At 36.9% G+C, this 9,419-nt stretch overlaps 1 long non-coding RNA gene across 2 annotated transcripts; it reads right to left on the minus strand.

The window, feature by feature from the left end:
* Positions 1 to 5,594: 5,594 nt before the first annotated feature.
* LOC147510738 (uncharacterized) lies at positions 5,595 to 9,389 on the minus strand. Of its 2 annotated transcripts, none has more exons than XR_015216865.1 (3): positions 9,252 to 9,389; positions 6,028 to 6,438; positions 5,595 to 5,908 (listed from the first exon to the last, which is right to left on the minus strand). It is a non-coding gene; the product is annotated as an uncharacterized LOC147510738 (long non-coding RNA). The 2 variants fall into 2 exon arrangements; XR_015216866.1 differs by lacking the exon at positions 9,252 to 9,389 and adding an exon at positions 6,534 to 6,605.
* Between the last annotated feature and the right edge of the window lie 30 nt (positions 9,390 to 9,419).

The following is a 9,419-nucleotide window of genomic DNA, read 5'->3' on the forward strand; positions in this document are numbered from 1 at the left end:
GATACCGTGAGAATCACAAAGAATCACATCAATTTGAGATGGAGGAAAACCTTTCAATTCCTAACAAACTTGCGGATGTTCTCCTCAACCTGAAAACATAATGAAGAGGAGAGTGAATCTCAGTAGTGATGAAATGGTTAATAAATATTAAATTAGATTTGAGTGGTTGTTTGTGTTTGTTGCTGCTTACATATTAAGATGAGATTTTGAGCCAAGTTGAAGAACTTCTCTTGTATGGAAAAGCCGACGACGATATGCCCCAATCCCTGGTGTAATTGTTGTACAAATGACCTTCCCATATCTTACACTAGGGTGTCGCTGTCGCGTACCATAAGAAAAAGCAATGGTGAATGGTCACCCTGATGCATCTGTCACCAATGTGAGTGGGGTCTGCTCCTATAAGCATCGTCTTGTGTCCTGGGAAGTGACATCTGAAGCCTCAAGCAAAGAAAACTGACTATCAAACTATGTCAATCCCATACAAAAATCTTAACTAATGACAAACAGATGATAACCTCCCTTACCTAGAAATGGTAATATATGTGCTTTCTTGAGTAATATCAATTAATCCATCTTCATAACCACGCAAGCTGCATCTGTCAATCCATATGTGCCTTGACTTATATCTAATTTGAATACCATAAACATCAGGCCCTCTACCACCCTCAAACTCCAAATTGCATATTATAACGTGTTCACATTCCTTCAGCTTTAGACCCTTTCCAGTAAATTTTATCTGCTGGCCACGACCATCAATCGTCTTAAAGGATGAGACAGTCAAGTAAAAAGAAGATGAAGGGTGCCAGAAACTTCAAAGCCAATCCACAGTGGTTCTTCCTGGCGGCACCCTTGACGAAGCGATCTAGGCTCATCATCTACACAACAAAAAAATCAAAATAATATTAATAAATTAAACCAAAATTTTGATCAAAATAGGGAATTGAAAGTGAGGACCTGCAAGAGTAGTGACATGATAAAGAGGACCATGAAGACCACCGATAGCTAATCGGCCAACCCTTCAGCTTGAGCAGCTAGAGCTCTCAAGCTAGAATCTATGGGTCGGGGGCTTTTAGTTTTTCTTAAATGGTAAAACTGTTGGTGCATCCAAATAGCTAGATAAAGGATTGTGCAAAATAGGTATGAGAGAGATAAAGAATTTACAGCGAAATGGAGGAGAGAGAGAAGAATGGGGAGAAGGTTAGGGCAAGGGTAAGAGTGTTTGAAGGAAGCGGGAGTCTGAACGTGGGCTGCGTTTGTGAAGCTTGATAGGGTTATATACTAAAAGCATTACTTTTGTATTAACTCTAATTCTTTGTATTTTGAATAAGAATCATATGGGCTAATGTTATGCATATTATATATGTTATTAGTTATATGCATGTGTATAATACTTTATGTTGTAGATGATATGGTGTGTGGTGACACACAGAAGATTATATCATCAGTACCTTATAAAGTATAAGTAAACGTTCACAACCTAGATGGATTTGGACAAACCATTGATAAGGTTGTAGTATAATATGGTATTAGTCTATCTTGACTACAAGATTATACTAGTACACTTTGTGTGTATTGAACAGGACCAAGTAAGGTTGTTTCTCTTTATACTGACTATATAAGAGAACAAACACCTCTGTTATTATGGATGCTTGTCATCTTAATCCGGATATAATAATGGGCACTTACGTGCATTGTACATTGATTTAAATCATCAATGAGTGAGATTCATTTGTGAATCAACAAACTCGATGGATTGGGTAATGACATTGTATGTAAGGTGTGCTGTTGATTATAGAAGGAATCTGTGACCCGCATGAAGTTGGGTTGATGATGTCCCCTTGAGAAGCTTATAAGGATTGTCATGTAAACCCTGCAGGTGGATTTAATCCGACATGACAATGAGGTTGAGTGGTACTACTCAAGGACATAAGAAGTTGATTAATGTAGTTGTCAATAACTTGACTTAATCAACGGGAATTTGATATCTTAAACACGGGGAGATCAACAAGCATATAATATGGAGCCCATAAACGTAACACGTAATTTGGGATTAGGGCGGTAGTGTAACAATGGCCTTTAGTTGAATAAACCATTTGTTGACGGACTTAGGCCATGTGTTCTGGGCGAACATGGGAAGCCCAAGTCCGTCAGGAGGCCCAACCATAATTTCTCCTCATGGTCCTTTTTGTAGCCTATAAATAGAAACCTCTTTCTTTGGCCGTTTTTCTCAAGGTTTTGCTCAAGAAAAGTAGATCCAAAATCGGTTCCAATTTTGTGAGTGAGAGAGGCCAAGAGAGAAAGAAGAGGTTGGTAGATCATTGCCCACATAACGTCCATTCTAAGGATATGAATACAACAGAAGATCAAGAGGTTGCTGATTCATAGATCTTGTATTCTCAGAGTTATCTTAGCCAATCTAAAGGTATGAATTTATAACCAAACCGTGAACACCCTTTATTCCGCTGCGCATGGTGTTTCACGGTTCGTAAATCATTCGGTGAAACAATAACGGTTCCTACATCTAAAGTAGTTATTTTTTTCGTGGAGTTGTGGCGCACGGGGCTGGAAACTAAATGGGTTTTATAAGAAGGTGACATAAAGTGGGGGAGTATGTCACTATTTCGGGAGAATAGTCTCAAATAATCTTCAATACACTTGGACCTTTCCTAGAGAAAAGGATTTGTGACGGTTCTAGATCCAACAGTCACAAAAAACATTTCAAAACAGTCACAAAAGCCAATTTCTGTCATTTGTGACCATTTCGAACAGAACAATTACAAATAACATTTTAAAACAGTCACAAAAACCCTTTTTTCTACTAGTGAAACAAACGTAACTACACATGCACTGGATCAAAGAATGTAAGTAAGTACGTGGTTCTGGTTGGTGTAAGTTGAAACATAACATAGTTAAGACGAGTTGATGAATCCATAGTTGTGTAAAGAAAGAGAAAGTGGGAGCATCACCAATGAATCCATAGTTTGTTCTGGTTCTGGTTCTGGTTTGAGTATTGCAAGTTTGAGAATTTCGATTTGGAGTGGATACAGTGGGAGCGAAGGTTTCGATTTTGGTTTGTTTTAATTTCGACCTTAGATTTTGAGATGATCTCGCGTAATTGAGTGGGTACAATTTGGAGTGGGCTGGAGTGGGCGTAAACTAGGAGTGGGCGATCCCTCCCCATATATATATATATAGACACACACACACACACACACACACACACACACACACACACACACACACACAATAGCATTCCCAATATATTAGGTATGCAATATTTCATGAAAAATGTCCTTTTAATTTCAAAATAGAAATGTGGTGTGCAACATAATATGGCATTAGTTCGTCTTTGTTGCTTATAGGTTTTTGCTTCTTAAATGAAGGAAAAGTGGTGATTGGTTAATAGATGAAAGATGTTTAAATTGGTCCAATGCCAATTGGGGATGTAAAAGGATACCTAATAGCAATAGTGAATTGTGCATGTCGCGTGAACAAACATGTTAGGGAACCAATCTTGGTTCAAGGGTGTTTATTTTGGCAAGTCTTCTGTCCAAAGTTGTAGGATGGGAACATAGTTTTTTGCTCAACAAAGGAACATAGACTTCTCAAAGAGAAACACCAAGCACAAAGGTATAAAGCGCCAAGTATTTTCTTTAATTACCTATCTTCGGTCCAAACAACTGATGTCAAGAGTTCAAGACTAATTAGTTCATCAGGTTAAGAGTGTTGGCAAGATGGAATATGAAATATATGTGCATATGTAGAAGTGGAGTACTATTTGTGTGGATATCACAAGTAAATAAGTCGTGCTATTAGAATATCAAAGAAACAAAATATAATTCTCATTATTGTATGTGTATGTGTACACGTCATTTTTCTTGAGAATCTATCTCACAGTGATCTCTATTCGCCTCCATACCCCTTTTTCTTATTTATGAAATCTTATTTCGTTGATGAAATAGTTGTCTTAAAATGAAATATTTATGTTTCACATGGGCTTTACGTTGTTTTTTTTAGTTGAAATTAACTTTACTTTCATTCAACAAGTGTCAAATTCAAATTTTAGTGATAGATTCATCAACTAGAATTGTTGCATAAAAGACTACAACGTTCATGCCAAAATAATATTGTACAGTCTGCCTTAGGAGTTACATCCTACCCAAATATCATTCATGCCCAGAAAGGCCTAGATTGTTGTTGACCAACGGACTAGATTAATTTGCTAGAAATGAAAGTGTTGGGAAAATCTAGAAGAAATTAAGCTTTGTTTTAAAAAAAATAAAAAATCATGTAGCTAATTAGCTATTTGGGGGGAAGAAATTGTGCAGTCAACTTGGAAAAGCCTTTGACACGGATAATTTCTAGTATCCTTACATAAGACATTGCATTGCATACTAATATTTGTAAGGACTAAATCTTACTATTATAAAGAGAATGCTTCGGTGAACAGTGACATTTTCCAGTTATACATCTATATGGGTTCAATTATTACGATTACGGTCAAGAGGGTATTATGTAATAACATAGGTGAGGGGGGAGGGTAAAATTGTCAATTTCTATAATGAAATTTAGACGTTTTTCTCTTGATTTAGCACATTGCCTTCAATTTTGCAAGCAATTATGATATTGCCACTGTCCGAAATTTGGCTTTTTGTGTTGCCCTGTCCAAACCTCTAACCGTATTGCCCTCGATTTTACATACAATTGCGAGATTGCCACTAGGCTTTAGGTGTAAGTCGTTTCTCTCTTCTTGTTCACCTTACAAGAATCAAATAATAATATATCTTTACTGCCAAAAATAAATAAATAAAATTAAATAATAAGAGACATCCAAATATCCAATGCCACTCCTAATAAAAAATTGATCAAGAGTCCTGCATGAGCTGATGAATCCTAATATTTGTCATCGTCACTTTTTTGAAATCAAGTAATAATAACAATTTTAATAATAATCATAAAACCAATAATAATTAATAGTTATAGAGAAAAAGAAAGACGTATAATAGTTGTTCTTCAATCAAAAGGAAAGAAAATATGTTAGATGGTTGAATTATGAACGAGTCCATGAACCAGATTTCCACAAATGAAACAAAGAGCTTAATGGTAAATTCATAGTACAATACCAAACTAAATTCTCTGGTGACTTTTGTGTTGTATTGCTTAGCTTCTAGTTACCTTGTTGACCTTACCCGTGATGCATGCAAAGTTGTACACACTAAAAAGTTCATAGGCTATGAACGGAACCAGAATTATATTGGGAATGATCGTCCAATTTTCTGTTTCGTTCACTTGTAAAACGAAACACGTTAGCTTGTGAGTTGACAAAATTAGTATTTCTAAAACGGCAAGCAATAGTATGTCCTAAATGGTGTGGTCATGTCGTTTGGGATTTGAACTTTGAAAAACACAAAGTTCTGTTTTTTGGCCTCTTGACCGGTGTGACCAAGTCGTTTAGGACTGAAATTTGGCAAATCTCAATTTCTTTTTTTCTTAACTTCCATATTCCAACAATTCTAACACTTCCAAATTCAACTTCCATATTCCAACAATTTTAACACTTCCAAATTCAAAACCAAACACATAAAAAACAAAGAATCACATAACATCAAATAATATTTTGAAATAACATACCACAAAATTAAGTATTCATAAAGTTGGGTATAGATATACCACAATGTCACTCTTTACAATAAAAGCAACCTAAACAACCCTATACTACTAGAACTCCAAGAGTTGAGATCAATGCTCAAGAATAGGCTGCTTCTTCACGATATCGTCCGCCAATGAACTTGCACCTTGTCAAATTGTATGCCTCCATGAACTCGTTCCGTGCATCGTCTGGAATCGCAGTCCCACCCAATTGCAGGCCTCGATCGAGTAAGCGACAAGTTTCATCGACGATGGGGTGCTGTCAAAATTAAAACGAAAAACTACATTAGTATATACATTTATAAAATACCAAAACAAAAAAAAACAAAACAAAACAAAAAAAAAAACAAAAACTAACGTTGTAAGGTATTAACTTACCAGATTATGATATGGAAGACTCTGTAGAGAGTAGTGATTAGGATGATCACGGTTTATCATTCGAATATGACTATTATTTTCGTACCAACTCATGTATCTACTCACACACTCCTATGGATAAGACGCAATGGGTCCTCGATGTTCAAGTTGTATCAAGTGATTCTGCCATTTACTTCAGTAGGAAGACGCAATATTAAATTCCACATCGTACATGCGTCCGGAAGTAGTTCGCGTCGAGGTCTTTGGTCTTGGGGGATCTGAGGGTACAAACTGCATATGACCCAACTGACGCACAACCCTCGAAACATTGTATTGCTCGACATCATCAAGAAAGCATATAAATCCCTCGAAAAATGCTATTTCATCCACCGGGCGTGTAGCTCGGACTTCAGCATGGGGATATCATTCAACCTGTCAAATAGAATATGATCGAGGAAATTAATCATTAACCACATACTAATAATATCAATTAATAAATAAAACTATTTACAAACAAAAATGCTTACATCGGTACAAGTCATATTATCAATCATCACTCGGGTATGCTTCAATGCAGCTGTTGTGCTAGCATAAAAAGATCGAAATGGCGAAAGTACTTATGAGTACGCGACATGCTCAACTGATAGTCATCGTTTGGGAATGGCCTGAACACCGGGAAGTACTCATAAATCTATGCCTAGATTAATATAGACACCCAGTTAATATTGTAATAGATAGATAAAATTGACATTGAAAAGAAAAAAACAAAAAAACTAATACCTATAGGAGAGTGAAATAGCCTGAAACACCCTTCACCTTGGCACTTGTGGCAGTCCCAAAACCCTTGTACAAGTAAGCCAGTAAGGCTGCACCCCACACGTAGTCTCGATCGGCAAATTTCATAAAGCGATCTCCGGATAACAAACGGGAACTGCAGGTTCCGATGTCGGTGAAGGCGGTACATCCAAAGAAAAACAACAAATAAGCTCTCACAGCAAACTGCAACTCTTTTTGGGTTGACGCCTTCTTCACAACAACCCCATTTTCATCCCGTAAATCTTCATCTGTCACCTTCCCAGCAAACTGCTTCATCAAGAAATCCATCATAACTTTGGAAGTGAATTTATTGGATTTCATCTCCGCATCTATCTTGTCCATGGGTATGCCAAGACCTTGGTGGAGGAGTCTTTTTGTCTGTTCTAGGGTCAAATCAATGTCCCCAGTCACTGCTTTGCCTCTGATCGGAACTCCTAAAAGTTGGGAAACACCGTCCAACGTGATTGTCATCTCGCCCCACGACATATGAAACGTGTTGGTCTCTGGACGCCACCTCTCCACAAACGCAGAGACCAACACAGGATCCTGATGCCTATATACACCTAAGACCAGAGCATATAAGCCGGTCCTTTGAAGCTCCACGTGAAAATTAGAACAGTCTAAACACTCTCCGATGATATCCCATTATACCAACTTGTTTAGGTGCCCATGGCACTTCAACACCTCTCGCTCTGCCTAAAACAATAAAAGCTCAATATTAATGTATGCACAAGGCTTCGTAATAAAAAAATTTAAATACTAATAGACACTATATGATAATATTACCTGCCCCTCCCAAACATCGCGAGCCACGTGCACCGCATAGTCATACAACAGATGTGGCACACGAGGGCCACTTCCATAAACACCTCTCTGGAACTCCAAGTCATTGTTGGAATTTCTCACAATATTCACTAGAGGTACATGTATAGGGACTTAAGGGACTTCCTCATCATCATCCTCCTCCTCCTCTTCTGCATCATCAACACCCTTTTCGTCATCTTCTTCACTATCACCATGACTTACAACTACACTCTTCCCACGATCCATATTTACGTCATCTACATCTACATCTACATTTAAATCTAAATCTACATCTACATCACTCGGAACTGTCCCCTTTCTTCTCTTTTGATTTCTTAACTCTACACCACTTATAACTACATTACTGGGATTATCCGCTTTCCGATCCCTTCTACGGACTGATGCCGAGGTGGTTGTTCCCCTTCATCTCTTTTTCTCAGGCGGGTCACCACGACCCGAAATACTACTCCCCCCACCTAACAACTTCTTAGCACCCGTGAAAACACTTTTTGCTACATTCTTCACATTCTTTGTTCGAGGCATTGCTACAAAATATAACTAACACAAACACAAAAATAAGTTTGCCGAGAAACACAAACACAAACACATAAGAAGTGTATAATAGTATAAGCAATTCCCGTATAAGTAAATCCATCCTGTTTGTTTCTGTGAACCAACAGTTTCACAATATCCTCCTCAAATATGCTTGTCTATTTTAATCAAAGACTTTCCTATTAAGAAGGTAGAACAGGTTCGGGAAGGAATGGATGCTCTCAAAGCCAAGACAATAACTTTTTCAGTATTGCAGTAGAGCCATCCAATCCTGAGCTTACTTAGTTTAGGGATTGAGATCACAACATCGCAACGCAATCTTTGCAATATTAGAAGGAACTAAAAAGGGGTGAATCCACAACTAATGCAGAGTACACGCATAGAAATGAACAATATGGGCGATAGGTACGAAACTAAATGTAAACAAACTCAAAAAGAAACAGACTCTGGGTATCAACCAAGTATTTAAGTAACCAAATTCAACTAATGATTATGAGTATAAATAAAAATTCAACAAAATGGGTATCCTTAAGTCAGTGGAACAAATCCAATTTCTAAACTTAATCCTAATATTGCTCTACCCTACCAAAACTGATCCAAAGAAGCAAGTAAAATACGTCTTAGACAAGTTATTATTAGAAATCAATATCAAAGGTCATGTTAACCTTTTAATTATACAGTTCAATATCTAGATGCTAAAAACATAGAGAACTAAAACCACAATTAAGAAAATCTTAATGACAACACAGTTATGTCTCCTTATAAAAGTAACTAGGAGGAGTATTTACGTTTTACAAGAAACAAAACAAACATTATTGTTTATCATCACAAACATATCACAAACATATTGATTGAAACCAATAAATAGATAAAATAAATAAATAAAGACCCTAACTAAAGAAAGTTAACAAATAATTGAATCATACCCAGTCAGTTACTCGTTAATCGATTAAAATAGACAAACATATTTTAACAAATGTAACAAATGAATCGATAACAGATCTAATAACCAATGTAGCAAAATTGTAATGAAAACAACATTAAAGATCAAGAACAATAGAATGAAAACTTACAAATATGATCTAGAGCAGAAATCTGATCGAGAGCAGAAATTGATCGAGCGATATTGATGGACACGAACGGCTGTTTTTTTATGGAGACGAAGCTGGTTTTTTATGGAACTGGTATTTGTTGGTTACACGGTTTATGGGTATTTTGGATTGGGGGGGGGGGCGGATGTA

The sequence above is a fragment of the Coptis chinensis genome, chromosome 3, assembly GCF_015680905.1.
Source record: "Coptis chinensis isolate HL-2020 chromosome 3, ASM1568090v1, whole genome shotgun sequence".
NCBI classification, from domain to species: domain Eukaryota; kingdom Viridiplantae; phylum Streptophyta; class Magnoliopsida; order Ranunculales; family Ranunculaceae; genus Coptis; species Coptis chinensis.